The sequence below is a fragment of the Hippopotamus amphibius genome, chromosome 6 (assembly GCF_030028045.1).
Source record: "Hippopotamus amphibius kiboko isolate mHipAmp2 chromosome 6, mHipAmp2.hap2, whole genome shotgun sequence".
Classification (NCBI taxonomy): domain Eukaryota; kingdom Metazoa; phylum Chordata; class Mammalia; order Artiodactyla; family Hippopotamidae; genus Hippopotamus; species Hippopotamus amphibius.
This window is the reverse complement of record NC_080191.1, coordinates 99,960,834-99,980,202: the sequence shown is the minus strand read 5'-3', so window position 1 is coordinate 99,980,202 and position 19,369 is coordinate 99,960,834.

The following is a 19,369-nucleotide window of genomic DNA, read 5'->3' as shown; positions in this document are numbered from 1 at the left end:
CTTGAACATTGCTCTGCATACTAAGAGGATTCCCTGCACCTCTGGTGCTGGGGAGAGATTTTCTGCACACAGGAGTCATTGGCACACACAGTGTTTCCCCACAGAAAGTGGTGTCAAAAAGCTCCCTTACAGGAATGCAGGGCACTGTCCCTTTGAAGCCCTCAACGCAGCAGGCTGTCATGGACTCGGCTGCAGGCCTTTGTGGCTGCAGAGACTGCAGCTCCTCTGGAGGTTATGGGTCAATTTGCACTCCTCTTTGAGTAAATGAGGTTTGTGCGGTGAGCACCTTGCAAAGAGTGGCAAGCAGCCTGCTCCTTTTGGTGAGACGCACGTGTGGTGAGAGAGGCTTGGCAGCAGAGAAGAAGCAAGAGGGGCAGCCAGGGAGGGGATTTGCATGCAGCTTGGAGGTCCCAGATGTCCTGCTTCCCCACCAGGGAATGCTGGCGATGCCCATCAGGCCCTATTCACAAGTGGGCCCCCAGCGTCTGGATCTGCCCTGTCCCAGCCACGAAAACACACACAGGCCGAACCCTGAGCCCTGCTTAGGGTGACCTTTGCGGCCCAGGTGGTTGGAATGGCACAACTGTGTTAGGGGAGAGGAGGCCCGAGGAGGCCTTCAGGGAGCTGCCACAGCATAGCAGTGCTCCAGAAAAGGCACTCTCCTTTCTGTAGGCTGCATGCGCACTCGAGCTGCTGCTTGAGGCAGAGAGAGGACAGCTAGGCGATCCATGGCTGAAGGCAATGCAGAGAGATGTTTTGGTGGGGCGGTGGCTCCATCTGCTGGCTGACAAGCGTGGAAGGAGAAGCCTCATTCCCACTGAGTTCCGGAGGAAGTTTCCAAACATTAGGCACTCTGGGTGCACAAGCTAGGGAGTGCTACTGAGGACTTCCCTCTGGCAACAGAGTGGGCACCAAGGGCATCTGGGCTGGAGGGTGCTTGGAAGCCGCAGGGGAGCCATTGGGCACCCAGTGCTCTCTGATGGAGAACACTGCAGGCCCGAGCATCCATGAACTCCTGCAAGGCTTTGGAGGGGGAAAGTTGTCCTTAGCAGAAGGCTTCCTGCCTCGTGCAGCAGGCCTTTCTGGATGGCGAAGCTGCAGCTTCCTTGCAGGCTGCTGGTCCAGGGGCATGTGTCCCCTGGTCCAGAGTGCTGTAGGAGGAGCTCCTAGCAAGGGGAGCCAAGCACCTTGTTTCCTTGGCCTAGACTGGGCTGTGCACACAGAGGCCTGCCAGCAGTGAAGACAGCGCAGGCAGCAAGGGGATGTGTCAGGCAGATAAGAGGCAGCAGGAGTCCCACTTGAAAGTGGGGTCATGACTGTTTTGACCCCAGGCTCCAACGGCAACCTGCATACATAGCCTCTGGACCTGCAGCTTCCCAGGAGTGCAAGAGACACACAGGCAACACCCTGTTGCCTTCTCGTATGAACTGTGCTCCATGGAGGTCCTGTTGCCTGGCAGTGGCCTAGGCCAGCACAGACCCTAGGGAGGCCTGGCCCAGCCTGGGATGGGCCGCGACCTAGCAGGGCAATGGGCAAGCCTGGAACTTGAGGCCAGGCTGCAGGCTCATTCCAGGTTGGGCCTGGTGCAGAGAGCCTTGAGCCAGGACCTACAGGGCGAATGCTCAGGCCAGTGGCTTCTCCCTGTAATCCATGTTCCTCACTCGGGCTGCTCTGCTTGTCAGACCCACACTCCCTAGAAGTGTGTTTCTGAGGCATTTGGACAGTTGGGAAGTGGAGGCTCTCCCAACATTGGAGGCCTGCCTTGAACATTGCTCTGCATACTAAGAGGATTCCCTGCACCTCTGGTGCTGGGGAGAGATTTTCTGCACACAGGAGTCATTGGCACACACAGTGTTTCCCCACGGAAAGTGGTGTCAAAAAGCTCCCTTACAGGAATGCAGGGCACTGTCCCTTTGAAGCCCTCAACGCAGCAGGCTGTCATGGACTCGGCTGCAGGCCTTTGTGGCTGCAGAGACTGCAGCTCCTCTGGAGGTTATGGGTCAATTTGCACTCCTCTTTGAGTAAATGAGGCTTGTGGGATGAGCACCTTGCAAAGAGTGGCAAGCAGCCTGCTCCTTTTGGTGAGACGCACGTGTGGTGAGAGAGGCTTGGCAGCAGAGAAGAAGCAAGAGGGGCAGCCAGGGAGGGGATTTGCATGCAGCTTGGAGGTCGCAGATGTCCTGCTTCCCCACCAGGGAATGCTGGCGATGCCCATCAGGCCCTATTCACAAGTGGGCCCCCAGCTTCTGGATCTGCCCTGTCCCAGCCACGAAAACACACACAGGCCGAACCCTGAGCCCTGCTTAGGGTGACCTTTGCGGCCCAGGTGGTTGGAATGGCACAACTGTGTTAGGGGAGAGGAGGCCCGAGGAGGCCTTCAGGGAGCTGCCACAGCATAGCAGTGCTCCAGAAAAGGCACTCTCCTTTCTGTAGGCTGCATGCGCACTCGAGCTGCTGCTTGAGGCAGAGAGAGGACAGCTAGGCGATCCATGGCTGAAGGCAATGCAGAGAGATGTTTTGGTGGGGCGGTGGCTCCATCTGCTGGCTGACAAGCGTGGAAGGAGAAGCCTCATTCCCACTGAGTTCCGGAGGAAGTTTCCAAACATTAGGCACTCTGGGTGCACAAGCTAGGGAGTGCTACTGAGGACTTCCCTCTGGCAACAGAGTGGGCACCAAGGGCATCTGGGCTGGAGGGTGCTTGGAAGCCGCAGGGGAGCCATTGGGCACCCAGTGCTCTCTGATGGAGAACACTGCAGGCCCGAGCATCCATGAACTCCTCCAAGGCTTTGGAGGGGGAAAGTTGTCCTTAGCAGAAGGCTTCCTGCCTCGTGCAGCAGGCCTTTCTGGATGGCGAAGCTGCAGCTTCCTTGTAGGCTGCTGGTCCAGGGGCATGTGTCCCCTGGTCCAGAGTGCTGTAGGAGGAGCTCCTAGCAAGGGGAGCCAAGCACCTTGTTTCCTTGGCCTAGACTGGGCTGTGCACACAGAGGCCTACCAGCAGTTAAGGCAGCGCAGGCAGCTAGGGGATGTGTCAGGCAGATAAGAGGCAGCAGGAGTCCCACTTGAAAGTGGGGTCATGACTGTTTTGACCCCAGGCTCCAACGGCAACCTGCATACATAGCCTCTGGACCTGCAGCTTCCCAGGAGTGCAAGAGACACACAGGCAACACCCTGTTGCCTTCTCGTATGAACTGTGCTCCATGGAGGTCCTGTTGCCTGGCAGTGGCCTAGGCCAGCACAGACCCTAGGGAGGCCTGGCCCAGCCTGGGATGGGCCGCGACCTAGCAGGGCAATGGGCAAGCCTGGAACTTGAGGCCAGGCTGCAGGCTCATTCCAGGTTGGGCCTGGTGCAGAGAGCCTTGAGCCAGGACCTACAGGGCGAATGCTCAGGCCAGTGGCTTCTCCCTGTAATCCATGTTCCTCACTCGGGCTGCTCTGCTTGTCAGACCCACACTCCCTAGAAGTGTGTTTCTGAGGCATTTGGACAGTTGGGAAGTGGAGGCTCTCCCAACATTGGAGGCCTGCCTTGAACATTGCTCTGCATACTAAGAGGATTCCCTGCACCTCTGGTGCTGGGGAGAGATTTTCTGCACACAGGAGTCATTGGCACACACAGTGTTTCCCCACGGAAAGTGGTGTCAAAAAGCTCCCTTACAGGAATGCAGGGCACTGTCCCTTTGAAGCCCTCAACGCAGCAGGCTGTCATGGACTCGGCTGCAGGCCTTTGTGGCTGCAGAGACTGCAGCTCCTCTGGAGGTTATGGGTCAATTTGCACTCCTCTTTGAGTAAATGAGGCTTGTGGGATGAGCACCTTGCAAAGAGTGGCAAGCAGCCTGCTCCTTTTGGTGAGATGCACGTGTGGTGAGAGAGGCTTGGCAGCAGAGAAGAAGCAAGAGGGGCAGCCAGGGAGGGGATTTGCATGCAGCTTGGAGGTCCCAGATGTCCTGCTTCCCCACCAGGGAATGCTGGCGATGCCCATCAGGCCCTATTCACAAGTGGGCCCCCAGCGTCTGGATCTGCCCTGTCCCAGCCACGAAAACACACACAGGCCGAACCCTGAGCCCTGCTTAGGGTGACCTTTGCGGCCCAGGTGGTTGGAATGGCACAACTGTGTTAGGGGAGAGGAGGCCCGAGGAGGCCTTCAGGGAGCTGCCACAGCATAGCAGTGCTCCAGAAAAGGCACTCTCCTTTCTGTAGGCTGCATGCGCACTCGAGCTGCTGCTTGAGGCAGAGAGAGGACAGCTAGGCGATCCATGGCTGAAGGCAATGCAGAGAGATGTTTTGGTGGGGTGGTGGCTCCATCTGCTGGCTGACAAGCGTGGAAGGAGAAGCCTCATTCCCACTGAGTTCCGGAGGAAGTTTCCAAACATTAGGCACTCTGGGTGCACAAGCTAGGGAGTGCTACTGAGGACTTCCCTCTGGCAACAGAGTGGGCACCAAGGGCATCTGGGCTGGAGGGTGCTTGGAAGCCGCAGGGGAGCCATTGGGCACCCAGTGCTCTCTGATGGAGAACACTGCAGGCCCGAGCATCCATGAACTCCTCCAAGGCTTTGGAGGGGGAAAGTTGTCCTTAGCAGAAGGCTTCCTGCCTCGTGCAGCAGGCCTTTCTGGATGGCGAAGCTGCAGCTTCCTTGCAGGCTGCTGGTCCAGGGGCATGTGTCCCCTGGTCCAGAGTGCTGTAGGAGGAGCTCCTAGCAAGGGGAGCCAAGCACCTTGTTTCCTTGGCCTAGACTGGGCTGTGCACACAGAGGCCTACCAGCAGTTAAGGCAGCGCAGGCAGCTAGGGGATGTGTCAGGCAGATAAGAGGCAGCAGGAGTCCCACTTGAAAGTGGGGTCATGACTGTTTTGACCCCAGGCTCCAACGGCAACCTGCATACATAGCCTCTGGACCTGCAGCTTCCCAGGAGTGCAAGAGACACACAGGCAACACCCTGTTGCCTTCTCGTATGAACTGTGCTCCATGGAGGTCCTGTTGCCTGGCAGTGGCCTAGGCCAGCACAGACCCTAGGGAGGCCTGGCCCAGCCTGGGATGGGCCGCGACCTAGCAGGGCAATGGGCAAGCCTGGAACTTGAGGCCAGGCTGCAGGCTCATTCCAGGTTGGGCCTGGTGCAGAGAGCCTTGAGCCAGGACCTACAGGGCGAATGCTCAGGCCAGTGGCTTCTCCCTGTAATCCATGTTCCTCACTCGGGCTGCTCTGCTTGTCAGACCCACACTCCCTAGAAGTGTGTTTCTGAGGCATTTGGACAGTTGGGAAGTGGAGGCTCTCCCAACATTGGAGGCCTGCCATGAACATTGCTCTGCATACTAAGAGGATTCCCTGCACCTCTGGTGCTGGGGAGAGATTTTCTGCACACAGGAGTCATTGGCACACACAGTGTTTCCCCACGGAAAGTGGTGTCAAAAAGCTCCCTTACAGGAATGCAGGGCACTGTCCCTTTGAAGCCCTCAACGCAGCAGGCTGTCATGGACTCGGCTGCAGGCCTTTGTGGCTGCAGAGACTGCAGCTACTCTGGAGGTTATGGGTCAATTTGCACTCCTCTTTGAGTAAATGAGGTTCGTGGGGTGAGCACCTTGCAAAGAGTGGCAAGCAGCCTGCTCCTCTTGGTGAGACGCACGTGTGGTGAGAGAGGCTTGGCAGCAGAGAAGAAGCAAGAGGGACAGCCAGGGAGGGGATTTGCATGCAGCTTGGAGGTCCCAGATGTCCTTCTTCCCCACCAGGGAATGCTGGCGATGCCCATCAGGCCCTATTCACAAGTGGGCCCCCAGCGTCTGGATCTGCCCTGTCCCAGCCACGAAAACACACACAGGCCGAACCCTGAGCCCTGCTTAGGGTGACCTTTGTGGCCCACGTGGTTGGAATGGCACAACTGTGTTAGGGGAGAGGAGGCCCGAGGAGGCCTTCAGGGAGCTGCCACAGCATAGCAGTGCTCCAGAAAAGGCACTCTCCTTTCTGTAGGCTGCATGCGCACTCGAGCTGCTGCTTGAGGCAGAGAGAGGACAGCTAGGCGATCCATGGCTGAAGGCAATGCAGAGAGATGTTTTGGTGTGGTGGTGGCTCCATCTGCTGGCTGACAAGCGTGGAAGGAGAAGCCTCATTCCCACTGAGTTCCGGAGGAAGTTTCCAAACATTAGGCACTCTGGGTGCACAAGCTAGGGAGTGCTACTGAGGACTTCCCTCTGGCAACAGAGTGGGCACCAAGGGCATCTGGGCTGGAGGGTGCTTGGAAGCCGCAGGGGAGCCATTGGGCACCCAGTGCTCTCTGATGGAGAACACTGCAGGCCCGAGCATCCATGAACTCCTCCAAGGCTTTGGAGGGGGAAAGTTGTCCTTAGCAGAAGGCTTCCTGCCTCGTGCAGCAGGCCTTTCTGGATGGCGAAGCTGCAGCTTCCTTGCAGGCTGCTGGTCCAGGGGCATGTGTCCCCTGGTCCAGAGTGCTGTAGGAGGAGCTCCTAGCAAGGGGAGCCAAGCACCTTGTTTCCTTGGCCTAGACTGGGCTGTGCACACAGAGGCCTACCAGCAGTTAAGGCAGCGCAGGCAGCTAGGGGATGTGTCAGGGAGATAAGAGGCAGCAGGAGTCCCACTTGAAAGTGGGGTCATGACTGTTTTGACCCCAGGCTCCAACGGCAACCTGCATACATAGCCTCTGGACCTGCAGCTTCCCAGGAGTGCAAGAGACACACAGGCAACACCCTGTTGCCTTCTCGTATGAACTGTGCTCCATGGAGGTCCTGTTGCCTGGCAGTGGCCTAGGCCAGCACAGACCCTAGGGAGGCCTGGCCCAGCCTGGGATGGGCCGCGACCTAGCAGGGCAATGGGCAAGCCTGGAACTTGAGGCCAGGCTGCAGGCTCATTCCAGGTTGGGCCTGGTGCAGAGAGCCTTGAGCCAGGACCTACAGGGCGAATGCTCAGGCCAGTGGCTTCTCCCTGTAATCCATGTTCCTCACTCGGGCTGCTCTGCTTGTCAGACCCACACTCCATAGAAGTGTGTTTCTGAGGCATTTGGACAGTTGGGAAGTGGAGGCTCTCCCAACATTGGAGGCCTGCCATGAACATTGCTCTGCATACTAAGAGGATTCCCTGCACCTCTGGTGCTGGGGAGAGATTTTCTGCACACAGGAGTCATTGGCACACACAGTGTTTCCCCGCGGAAAGTGGTGTCAAAAAGCTCCCTTACAGGAATGCAGGGCACTGTCCCTTTGAAGCCCTCAACGCAGCAGGCTGTCATGGACTCGGCTGCAGGCCTTTGTGGCTGCAGAGACTGCAGCTCCTCTGGAGGTTATGGGTCAATTTGCACTCCTCTTTGAGTAAATGAGGTTCGTGGGGTGAGCACCTTGCAAAGAGTGGCAAGCAGCCTGCTCCTTTTGGTGAGACGCACGTGTGGTGAGAGAGGCTTGGCAGCAGAGAAGAAGCAAGAGGGGCAGCCAGGGAGGGGATTTGCATGCAGCTTGGAGGTCCCAGATGTCCTGCTTCCCCACCAGGGAATGCTGGCGATGCCCATCAGGCCCTATTCACAAGTGGGCCCCCAGCGTCTGGATCTGCCCTGTCCCAGCCACGAAAACACACACAGGCCGAACCCTGAGCCCTGCTTAGGGTGACCTTTGCGGCCCAGGTGGTTGGAATGGCACCACTGTGTTAGGGGAGAGGAGGCCCGAGGAGGCCTTCAGGGAGCTGCCACAGCATAGCAGTGCTCCAGAAAAGGCACTCTCCTTTCTGTAGGCTGCATGCGCACTCGAGCTGCTGCTTGAGGCAGAGAGAGGACAGCTAGGCGATCCATGGCTGAAGGCAATGCAGAGAGATGTTTTGGTGGGGCGGTGGCTCCATCTGCTGGCTGACAAGCGTGGAAGGAGAAGCCTCATTCCCACTGAGTTCCGGAGGAAGTTTCCAAACATTAGGCACTCTGGGTGCACAAGCTAGGGAGTGCTACTGAGGACTTCCCTCTGGCAACAGAGTGGGCACCAAGGGCATCTGGGCTGGAGGGTGCTTGGAAGCCGCAGGGGAGCCATTGGGCACCCAGTGCTCTCTGATGGAGAACACTGCAGGCCCGAGCATCCATGAACTCCTCCAAGGCTTTGGAGGGGGAAAGTTGTCCTTAGCAGAAGGCTTCCTGCCTCGTGCAGCAGGCCTTTCTGGATGGCGAAGCTGCAGCTTCCTTGCAGGCTGCTGGTCCAGGGGCATGTGTCCCCTGGTCCAGAGTGCTGTAGGAGGAGCTCCTAGCAAGGGGAGCCAAGCACCTTGTTTCCTTGGCCTAGACTGGGCTGTGCACACAGAGGCCTGCCAGCAGTGAAGACAGCGCAGGCAGCAAGGGGATGTGTCAGGCAGATAAGAGGCAGCAGGAGTCCCACTTGAAAGTGGGGTCATGACTGTTTTGACCCCAGGCTCCAACGGCAACCTGCATACATAGCCTCTGGACCTGCAGCTTCCCAGGAGTGCAAGAGACACACAGGCAACACCCTGTTGCCTTCTCGTATGAACTGTGCTCCATGGAGGTCCTGTTGCCTGGCAGTGGCCTAGGCCAGCACAGACCCTAGGGAGGCCTGGCCCAGCCTGGGATGGGCCGCGACCTAGCAGGGCAACGGGCAAGCCTGGAACTTGAGGCCAGGCTGCAGGCTCATTCCAGGTTGGGCCTGGTGCAGAGAGCCTTGAGCCAGGACCTACAGGGCGAATGCTCAGGCCAGTGGCTTCTCCCTGTAATCCATGTTCCTCACTCGGGCTGCTCTGCTTGTCAGACCCACACTCCCTAGAAGTGTGTTTCTGAGGCATTTGGACAGTTGGGAAGTGGAGGCTCTCCCAACATTGGAGGCCTGCCTTGAACATTGCTCTGCATACTAAGAGGATTCCCTGCACCTCTGGTGCTGGGGAGAGATTTTCTGCACACAGGAGTCATTGGCACACACAGTGTTTCCCCACGGAAAGTGGTGTCAAAAAGCTCCCTTACAGGAATGCAGGGCACTGTCCCTTTGAAGCCCTCAACGCAGCAGGCTGTCATGGACTCGGCTGCAGGCCTTTGTGGCTGCAGAGACTGCAGCTCCTCTGGAGGTTATGGGTCAATTTGCACTCCTCTTTGAGTAAATGAGGTTTGTGGGGTGAGCACATTGCAAAGAGTGGCAAGCAGCCTGCTCCTTTTGGTGAGACGCACGTGTGGTGAGAGAGGCTTGGCAGCAGAGAAGAAGCAAGAGGGGCAGCCAGGGAGGGGATTTGCATGCAGCTTGGAGGTCCCAGATGTCCTGCTTCCCCACCAGGGAATGCTGGCGATGCCCATCAGGCCCTATTCACAAGTGGGCCCCCAGCGTCTGGATCTGCCCTGTCCCAGCCACGATAATACACACAGGCCGAAACCTGAGCCCTGCTTAGGTTGACCTTTGCGGCCCAGGTGGTTGGAATGGCACAACTGTGTTAGGGGAGAGGAGGCCCGAGGAGGCCTTCAGGGAGCTGCCACAGCATAGCAGTGCTCCAGAAAAGGCACTCTCCTTTCTGTAGGCTGCATGCGCACTCGAGCTGCTGCTTGAGGCAGAGAGAGGACAGCTAGGCGATCCATGGCTGAAGGCAATGCAGAGAGATGTTTTGGTGGGTCGGTGGCTCCATCTGCTGGCTGACAAGCGTGGAAGGAGAAGCCTCATTCCCACTGAGTTCCGGAGGAAGTTTCCAAACATTAGGCACTCTGGGTGCACAAGCTAGGGAGTGCTACTGAGGACTTCCCTCTGGCAACAGAGTGGGCACCAAGGGCATCTGGGCTGGAGGGTGCTTGGAAGCCGCAGGGGAGCCATTGGGCACCCAGTGCTCTCTGATGGAGAACACTGCAGGCCCGAGCATCCATGAACTCCTCCAAGGCTTTGGAGGGGGAAAGTTGTCCTTAGCAGAAGGCTTCCTGCCTCGTGCAGCAGGCCTTTCTGGATGGCGACGCTGCAGCTTCCTTGCAGGCTGCTGGTCCAGGGGCATGTGTCCCCTGGTCCAGAGTGCTGTAGGAGGAGCTCCTAGCAAGGGGAGCCAAGCACCTTGTTTCCTTGGCCTAGACTGGGCTGTGCACACAGAGGCCTGCCAGCAGTGAAGACAGCGCAGGCAGCAAGGGGATGTGTCAGGCAGATAAGAGGCAGCAGGAGTCCCACTTGAAAGTGGGGTCATGACTGTTTTGACCCCAGGCTCCAACGGCAACCTGCATACATAGCCTCTGGACCTGCAGCTTCCCAGGAGTGCAAGAGACACACAGGCAACACCCTGTTGCCTTCTCGTATGAACTGTGCTCCATGGAGGTCCTGTTGCCTGGCAGTGGCCTAGGCCAGCACAGACCCTAGGGAGGCCTGGCCCAGCCTGGGATGGGCCGCGACCTAGCAGGGCAATGGGCAAGCCTGGAACTTGAGGCCAGGCTGCAGGCTCATTCCAGGTTGGGCCTGGTGCAGAGAGCCTTGAGCCAGGACCTACAGGGCGAATGCTCAGGCCAGTGGCTTCTCCCTGTAATCCATGTTCCTCACTCGGGCTGCTCTGCTTGTCAGACCCACACTCCCTAGAAGTGTGTTTCTGAGGCATTTGGACAGTTGGGAAGTGGAGGCTCTCCCAACATTGGAGGCCTGCCTTGAACATTGCTCTGCATACTAAGAGGATTCCCTGCACCTCTGGTGCTGGGGAGAGATTTTCTGCACACAGGAGTCATTGGCACACACAGTGTTTCCCCACGGAAAGTGGTGTCAAAAAGCTCCCTTACAGGAATGCAGGGCACTGTCCCTTTGAAGCCCTCAACGCAGCAGGCTGTCATGGACTCGGCTGCAGGCCTTTGTGGCTGCAGAGACTGCAGCTCCTCTGGAGGTTATGGGTCAATTTGCACTCCTCTTTGAGTAAATGAGGTTTGTGGGGTGAGCACCTTGCAAAGAGTGGCAAGCAGCCTGCTCCTTTTGGTGAGACGCACGTGTGGTGAGAGAGGCTTGGCAGCAGAGAAGAAGCAAGAGGGGCAGCCAGGGAGGGGATTTGCATGCAGCTTGGAGGTCCCAGATGTCCTGCTTCCCCACCAGGGAATGCTGGCGATGCCCATCAGGCCCTATTCACAAGTGGGCCCCCAGCGTCTGGATCTGCCCTGTCTCAGCCACGATAATACACACAGGCCGAACCCTGAGCCCTGCTTAGGTTGACCTTTGCGGCCCAGGTGGTTGGAATGGCACAACTGTGTTAGGGGAGAGGAGGCCCGAGGAGGCCTTCAGGGAGCTGCCACAGCATAGCAGTGCTCCAGAAAAGGCACTCTCCTTTCTGTAGGCTGCATGCGCACTCGAGCTGCTGCTTGAGGCAGAGAGAGGACAGCTAGGCGATCCATGGCTGAAGGCAATGCAGAGAGATGTTTTGGTGGGGCGGTGGCTCCATCTGCTGGCTGACAAGCGTGGAAGGAGAAGCCTCATTCCCACTGAGTTCCGGAGGAAGTTTCCAAACATTAGGCACTCTGGGTGCACAAGCTAGGGAGTGCTACTGAGGACTTCCCTCTGGCAACAGAGTGGGCACCAAGGGCATCTGGGCTGGAGGGTGCTTGGAAGCCGCAGGGGAGCCATTGGGCACCCAGTGCTCTCTGATGGAGAACACTGCAGGCCCGAGCATCCATGAACTCCTCCAAGGCTTTGGAGGGGGAAAGTTGTCCTTAGCAGAAGGCTTCCTGCCTCGTGCAGCAGGCCTTTCTGGATGGCGAAGCTGCAGCTTCCTTGCAGGCTGCTGGTCCAGGGGCATGTGTCCCCTGGTCCAGAGTGCTGTAGGAGAAGCTCCTAGCAACGGGAGCCAAGCACCTTGTTTCCTTGGCCTAGACTGGGCTGTGCACACAGAGGCCTGCCAGCAGTGAAGACAGCGCAGGCAGCAAGGGGATGTGTCAGGCAGATAAGAGGCAGCAGGAGTCCCACTTGAAAGTGGGGTCATGACTGTTTTGACCCCAGGCTCCAACGGCAACCTGCATACATAGCCTCTGGACCTGCAGCTTCCCAGGAGTGCAAGAGACACACAGGCAACACCCTGTTGCCTTCTCGTATGAACTGTGCTCCATGGAGGTCCTGTTGCCTGGCAGTGGCCTAGGCCAGCACAGACCCTAGGGAGGCCTGGCCCAGCCTGGGATGGGCCGCGACCTAGCAGGGCAATGGGCAAGCCTGGAACTTGAGGCCAGGCTGCAGGCTCATTCCAGGTTGGGCCTGGTGCAGAGAGCCTTGAGCCAGGACCTACAGGGCGAATGCTCAGGCCAGTGGCTTCTCCCTGTAATCCATGTTCCTCACTCGGGCTGCTCTGCTTGTCAGACCCACACTCCCTAGAAGTGTGTTTCTGAGGCATTTGGACAGTTGGGAAGTGGAGGCTCTCCCAACATTGGAGGCCTGCCATGAACATTGCTCTGCATACTAAGAGGATTCCCTGCACCTCTGGTGCTGGGGAGAGATTTTCTGCACACAGGAGTCATTGGCACACACAGTGTTTCCCCACGGAAAGTGGTGTCAAAAAGCTCCCTTACAGGAATGCAGGGCACTGTCCCTTTGAAGCCCTCAACGCAGCAGGCTGTCATGGACTCGGCTGCAGGCCTTTGTGGCTGCAGAGACTGCAGCTCCTCTGGAGGTTATGGGTCAATTTGCACTCCTCTTTGAGTAAATGAGGTTCGTGGGGTGAGCACCTTGCAAAGAGTGGCAAGCAGCCTGCTCCTTTTGGTGAGACGCACGTGTGGTGAGAGAGGCTTGGCAGCAGAGAAGAAGCAAGAGGGACAGCCAGGGAGGGGATTTGCATGCAGCTTGGAGGTCCCAGATGTCCTTCTTCCCCACCAGGGAATGCTGGCGATGCCCATCAGGCCCTATTCACAAGTGGGCCCCCAGCGTCTGGATCTGCCCTGTCCCAGCCACGAAAACACACACAGGCCGAACCCTGAGCCCTGCTTAGGGTGACCTTTGTGGCCCACGTGGTTGGAATGGCACAACTGTGTTAGGGGAGAGGAGGCCCGAGGAGGCCTTCAGGGAGCTGCCACAGCATAGCAGTGCTCCAGAAAAGGCACTCTCCTTTCTGTAGGCTGCATGCGCACTCGAGCTGCTGCTTGAGGCAGAGAGAGGACAGCTAGGCGATCCATGGCTGAAGGCAATGCAGAGAGATGTTTTGGTGTGGTGGTGGCTCCATCTGCTGGCTGACAAGCGTGGAAGGAGAAGCCTCATTCCCACTGAGTTCCGGAGGAAGTTTCCAAACATTAGGCACTCTGGGTGCACAAGCTAGGGAGTGCTACTGAGGACTTCCCTCTGGCAACAGAGTGGGCACCAAGGGCATCTGGGCTGGAGGGTGCTTGGAAGCCGCAGGGGAGCCATTGGGCACCCAGTGCTCTCTGATGGAGAACACTGCAGGCCCGAGCATCCATGAACTCCTCCAAGGCTTTGGAGGGGGAAAGTTGTCCTTAGCAGAAGGCTTCCTGCCTCGTGCAGCAGGCCTTTCTGGATGGCGAAGCTGCAGCTTCCTTGCAGGCTGCTGGTCCAGGGGCATGTGTCCCCTGGTCCAGAGTGCTGTAGGAGGAGCTCCTAGCAAGGGGAGCCAAGCACCTTGTTTCCTTGGCCTAGACTGGGCTGTGCACACAGAGGCCTACCAGCAGTTAAGGCAGCGCAGGCAGCTAGGGGATGTGTCAGGGAGATAAGAGGCAGCAGGAGTCCCACTTGAAAGTGGGGTCATGACTGTTTTGACCCCAGGCTCCAACGGCAACCTGCATACATAGCCTCTGGACCTGCAGCTTCCCAGGAGTGCAAGAGACACACAGGCAACACCCTGTTGCCTTCTCGTATGAACTGTGCTCCATGGAGGTCCTGTTGCCTGGCAGTGGCCTAGGCCAGCACAGACCCTAGGGAGGCCTGGCCCAGCCTGGGATGGGCCGCGACCTAGCAGGGCAATGGGCAAGCCTGGAACTTGAGGCCAGGCTGCAGGCTCATTCCAGGTTGGGCCTGGTGCAGAGAGCCTTGAGCCAGGACCTACAGGGCGAATGCTCAGGCCAGTGGCTTCTCCCTGTAATCCATGTTCCTCACTCGGGCTGCTCTGCTTGTCAGACCCACACTCCATAGAAGTGTGTTTCTGAGGCATTTGGACAGTTGGGAAGTGGAGGCTCTCCCAACATTGGAGGCCTGCCATGAACATTGCTCTGCATACTAAGAGGATTCCCTGCACCTCTGGTGCTGGGGAGAGATTTTCTGCACACAGGAGTCATTGGCACACACAGTGTTTCCCCGCGGAAAGTGGTGTCAAAAAGCTCCCTTACAGGAATGCAGGGCACTGTCCCTTTGAAGCCCTCAACGCAGCAGGCTGTCATGGACTCGGCTGCAGGCCTTTGTGGCTGCAGAGACTGCAGCTCCTCTGGAGGTTATGGGTCAATTTGCACTCCTCTTTGAGTAAATGAGGTTCGTGGGGTGAGCACCTTGCAAAGAGTGGCAAGCAGCCTGCTCCTTTTGGTGAGACGCACGTGTGGTGAGAGAGGCTTGGCAGCAGAGAAGAAGCAAGAGGGGCAGCCAGGGAGGGGATTTGCATGCAGCTTGGAGGTCCCAGATGTCCTGCTTCCCCACCAGGGAATGCTGGCGATGCCCATCAGGCCCTATTCACAAGTGGGCCCCCAGCGTCTGGATCTGCCCTGTCCCAGCCACGAAAACACACACAGGCCGAACCCTGAGCCCTGCTTAGGGTGACCTTTGCGGCCCAGGTGGTTGGAATGGCACCACTGTGTTAGGGGAGAGGAGGCCCGAGGAGGCCTTCAGGGAGCTGCCACAGCATAGCAGTGCTCCAGAAAAGGCACTCTCCTTTCTGTAGGCTGCATGCGCACTCGAGCTGCTGCTTGAGGCAGAGAGAGGACAGCTAGGCGATCCATGGCTGAAGGCAATGCAGAGAGATGTTTTGGTGGGGCGGTGGCTCCATCTGCTGGCTGACAAGCGTGGAAGGAGAAGCCTCATTCCCACTGAGTTCCGGAGGAAGTTTCCAAACATTAGGCACTCTGGGTGCACAAGCTAGGGAGTGCTACTGAGGACTTCCCTCTGGCAACAGAGTGGGCACCAAGGGCATCTGGGCTGGAGGGTGCTTGGAAGCCGCAGGGGAGCCATTGGGCACCCAGTGCTCTCTGATGGAGAACACTGCAGGCCCGAGCATCCATGAACTCCTCCAAGGCTTTGGAGGGGGAAAGTTGTCCTTAGCAGAAGGCTTCCTGCCTCGTGCAGCAGGCCTTTCTGGATGGCGAAGCTGCAGCTTCCTTGCAGGCTGCTGGTCCAGGGGCATGTGTCCCCTGGTCCAGAGTGCTGTAGGAGGAGCTCCTAGCAAGGGGAGCCAAGCACCTTGTTTCCTTGGCCTAGACTGGGCTGTGCACACAGAGGCCTGCCAGCAGTGAAGACAGCGCAGGCAGCAAGGGGATGTGTCAGGCAGATAAGAGGCAGCAGGAGTCCCACTTGAAAGTGGGGTCATGACTGTTTTGACCCCAGGCTCCAACGGCAACCTGCATACATAGCCTCTGGACCTGCAGCTTCCCAGGAGTGCAAGAGACACACAGGCAACACCCTGTTGCCTTCTCGTATGAACTGTGCTCCATGGAGGTCCTGTTGCCTGGCAGTGGCCTAGGCCAGCACAGACCCTAGGGAGGCCTGGCCCAGCCTGGGATGGGCCGCGACCTAGCAGGGCAACGGGCAAGCCTGGAACTTGAGGCCAGGCTGCAGGCTCATTCCAGGTTGGGCCTGGTGCAGAGAGCCTTGAGCCAGGACCTACAGGGCGAATGCTCAGGCCAGTGGCTTCTCCCTGTAATCCATGTTCCTCACTCGGGCTGCTCTGCTTGTCAGACCCACACTCCCTAGAAGTGTGTTTCTGAGGCATTTGGACAGTTGGGAAGTGGAGGCTCTCCCAACATTGGAGGCCTGCCTTGAACATTGCTCTGCATACTAAGAGGATTCCCTGCACCTCTGGTGCTGGGGAGAGATTTTCTGCACACAGGAGTCATTGGCACACACAGTGTTTCCCCACGGAAAGTGGTGTCAAAAAGCTCCCTTACAGGAATGCAGGGCACTGTCCCTTTGAAGCCCTCAACGCAGCAGGCTGTCATGGACTCGGCTGCAGGCCTTTGTGGCTGCAGAGACTGCAGCTCCTCTGGAGGTTATGGGTCAATTTGCACTCCTCTTTGAGTAAATGAGGTTTGTGGGGTGAGCACATTGCAAAGAGTGGCAAGCAGCCTGCTCCTTTTGGTGAGACGCACGTGTGGTGAGAGAGGCTTGGCAGCAGAGAAGAAGCAAGAGGGGCAGCCAGGGAGGGGATTTGCATGCAGCTTGGAGGTCCCAGATGTCCTGCTTCCCCACCAGGGAATGCTGGCGATGCCCATCAGGCCCTATTCACAAGTGGGCCCCCAGCGTCTGGATCTGCCCTGTCCCAGCCACGATAATACACACAGGCCGAAACCTGAGCCCTGCTTAGGTTGACCTTTGCGGCCCAGGTGGTTGGAATGGCACAACTGTGTTAGGGGAGAGGAGGCCCGAGGAGGCCTTCAGGGAGCTGCCACAGCATAGCAGTGCTCCAGAAAAGGCACTCTCCTTTCTGTAGGCTGCATGCGCACTCGAGCTGCTGCTTGAGGCAGAGAGAGGACAGCTAGGCGATCCATGGCTGAAGGCAATGCAGAGAGATGTTTTGGTGGGTCGGTGGCTCCATCTGCTGGCTGACAAGCGTGGAAGGAGAAGCCTCATTCCCACTGAGTTCCGGAGGAAGTTTCCAAACATTAGGCACTCTGGGTGCACAAGCTAGGGAGTGCTACTGAGGACTTCCCTCTGGCAACAGAGTGGGCACCAAGGGCATCTGGGCTGGAGGGTGCTTGGAAGCCGCAGGGGAGCCATTGGGCACCCAGTGCTCTCTGATGGAGAACACTGCAGGCCCGAGCATCCATGAACTCCTCCAAGGCTTTGGAGGGGGAAAGTTGTCCTTAGCAGAAGGCTTCCTGCCTCGTGCAGCAGGCCTTTCTGGATGGCGACGCTGCAGCTTCCTTGCAGGCTGCTGGTCCAGGGGCATGTGTCCCCTGGTCCAGAGTGCTGTAGGAGGAGCTCCTAGCAAGGGGAGCCAAGCACCTTGTTTCCTTGGCCTAGACTGGGCTGTGCACACAGAGGCCTGCCAGCAGTGAAGACAGCGCAGGCAGCAAGGGGATGTGTCAGGCAGATAAGAGGCAGCAGGAGTCCCACTTGAAAGTGGGGTCATGACTGTTTTGACCCCAGGCTCCAACGGCAACCTGCATACATAGCCTCTGGACCTGCAGCTTCCCAGGAGTGCAAGAGACACACAGGCAACACCCTGTTGCCTTCTCGTATGAACTGTGCTCCATGGAGGTCCTGTTGCCTGGCAGTGGCCTAGGCCAGCACAGACCCTAGGGAGGCCTGGCCCAGCCTGGGATGGGCCGCGACCTAGCAGGGCAATGGGCAAGCCTGGAACTTGAGGCCAGGCTGCAGGCTCATTCCAGGTTGGGCCTGGTGCAGAGAGCCTTGAGCCAGGACCTACAGGGCGAATGCTCAGGCCAGTGGCTTCTCCCTGTAATCCATGTTCCTCACTCGGGCTGCTCTGCTTGTCAGACCCACACTCCCTAGAAGTGTGTTTCTGAGGCATTTGGACAGTTGGGAAGTGGAGGCTCTCCCAACATTGGAGGCCTGCCTTGAACATTGCTCTGCATACTAAGAGGATTCCCTGCACCTCTGGTGCTGGGGAGAGATTTTCTGCACACAGGAGTCATTGGCACACACAGTGTTTCCCCACGGAAAGTGGTGTCAAAAAGCTCCCTTACAGGAATGCAGGGCACTGTCCCTTTGAAGCCCTCAACGCAGCAGGCTGTCATGGACTCGGCTGCAGGCCTTTGTGGCTGCAGAGACTGCAGCTCCTCTGGAGGTTATGGGTCAATTTGCACTCCTCTTTGAGTAAATGAGGTTTGTGGGGTGAGCACCTTGCAAAGAGTGGCAAGCAGCCTGCTCCTTTTGGTGAGACGCACGTGTGGTGAGAGAGGCTTGGCAGCAGAGAAGAAGCAAGAGGGGCAGCCAGGGAGGGGATTTGCATGCAGCTTGGAGGTCCCAGATGTCCTGCTTCCCCACCAGGGAATGCTGGCGATGCCCATCAGGCCCTATTCACAAGTGGGCCCCCAGCGTCTGGATCTGCCCTGTCTCAGCCACGATAATACACACAGGCCGAACCCTGAGCCCTGCTTAGGTTGACCTTTGCGGCCCAGGTGGTTGGAATGGCACAACTGTGTTAGGGGAGAGGAGGCCCGAGGAGGCCTTCAGGGAGCTGCCACAGCATAGCAGTGCTCCAGAAAAGGCACTCTCCTTTCTGTAGGCTGCATGCGCACTCGAGCTGCTGCTTGAGGCAGAGAGAGGACAGCTAGGCGATCCATGGCTGAAGGCAATGCAGAGAGATGTTTTGGTGGGGCGGTGGCTCCATCTGCTGGCTGACAAGCGTGGAAGGAGAAGCCTCATTCCCACTGAGTTCCGGAGGAAGTTTCCAAACATTAGGCACTCTGGGTGCACAAGCTAGGGAGTGCTACTGAGGACTTCCCTCTGGCAACAGAGTGGGCACCAAGGGCATCTGGGCTGGAGGGTGCTTGGAAGCCGCAGGGGAGCCATTGGGCACCCAGTGCTCTCTGATGGAGAACACTGCAGGCCCGAGCATCCATGAACTCCTCCAAGGCTTTGGAGGGGGAAAGTTGTCCTTAGCAGAAGGCTTCCTGCCTCGTGCAGCAGGCCTTTCTGGATGGCGAAGCTGCAGCTTCCTTGCAGGCTGCTGGTCCAGGGGCATGTGTCCCCTGGTCCAGAGTGCTGTAGGAGAAGCTCCTAGCAACGGGAGCCAAGCACCTTGTTTCCTTGGCCTAGACTGGGCTGTGCACACAGAGGCCTGCCAGCAGTGAAGACAGCGCAGGCAGCAAGGGGATGTGTCAGGCAGATAAGAGGCAGCAGGAGTCCCACTTGAAAGTGGGGTCATGACTGTTTTGACCCCAGGCTCCAACGGCAACCTGCATACATAGCCTCTGGACCTGCAGCTTCCCAGGAGTGCAAGAGACACACAGGCAACACCCTGTTGCCTTCTCGTATGAACTGTGCTCCATGGAGGTCCTGTTGCCTGGCAGTGGCCTAGGCCAGCACAGACCCTAGGGAGGCCTGGCCCAGCCTGGGATGGGCCGCGACCTAGCAGGGCAATGGGCAAGCCTGGAACTTGAGGCCAGGCTGCAGGCTCATTCCAGGTTGGGCCTGGTGCAGAGAGCCTTGAGCCAGGACCTACAGGGCGAATGCTCAGGCCAGTGGCTTCTCCCTGTAATCCATGTTCCTCACTCGGGCTGCTCTGCTTGTCAGACCCACACTCCATAGAAGTGTGTTTCTGAGGCATTTGGACAGTTGGGAAGTGGAGGCTCTCCCAACATTGGAGGCCT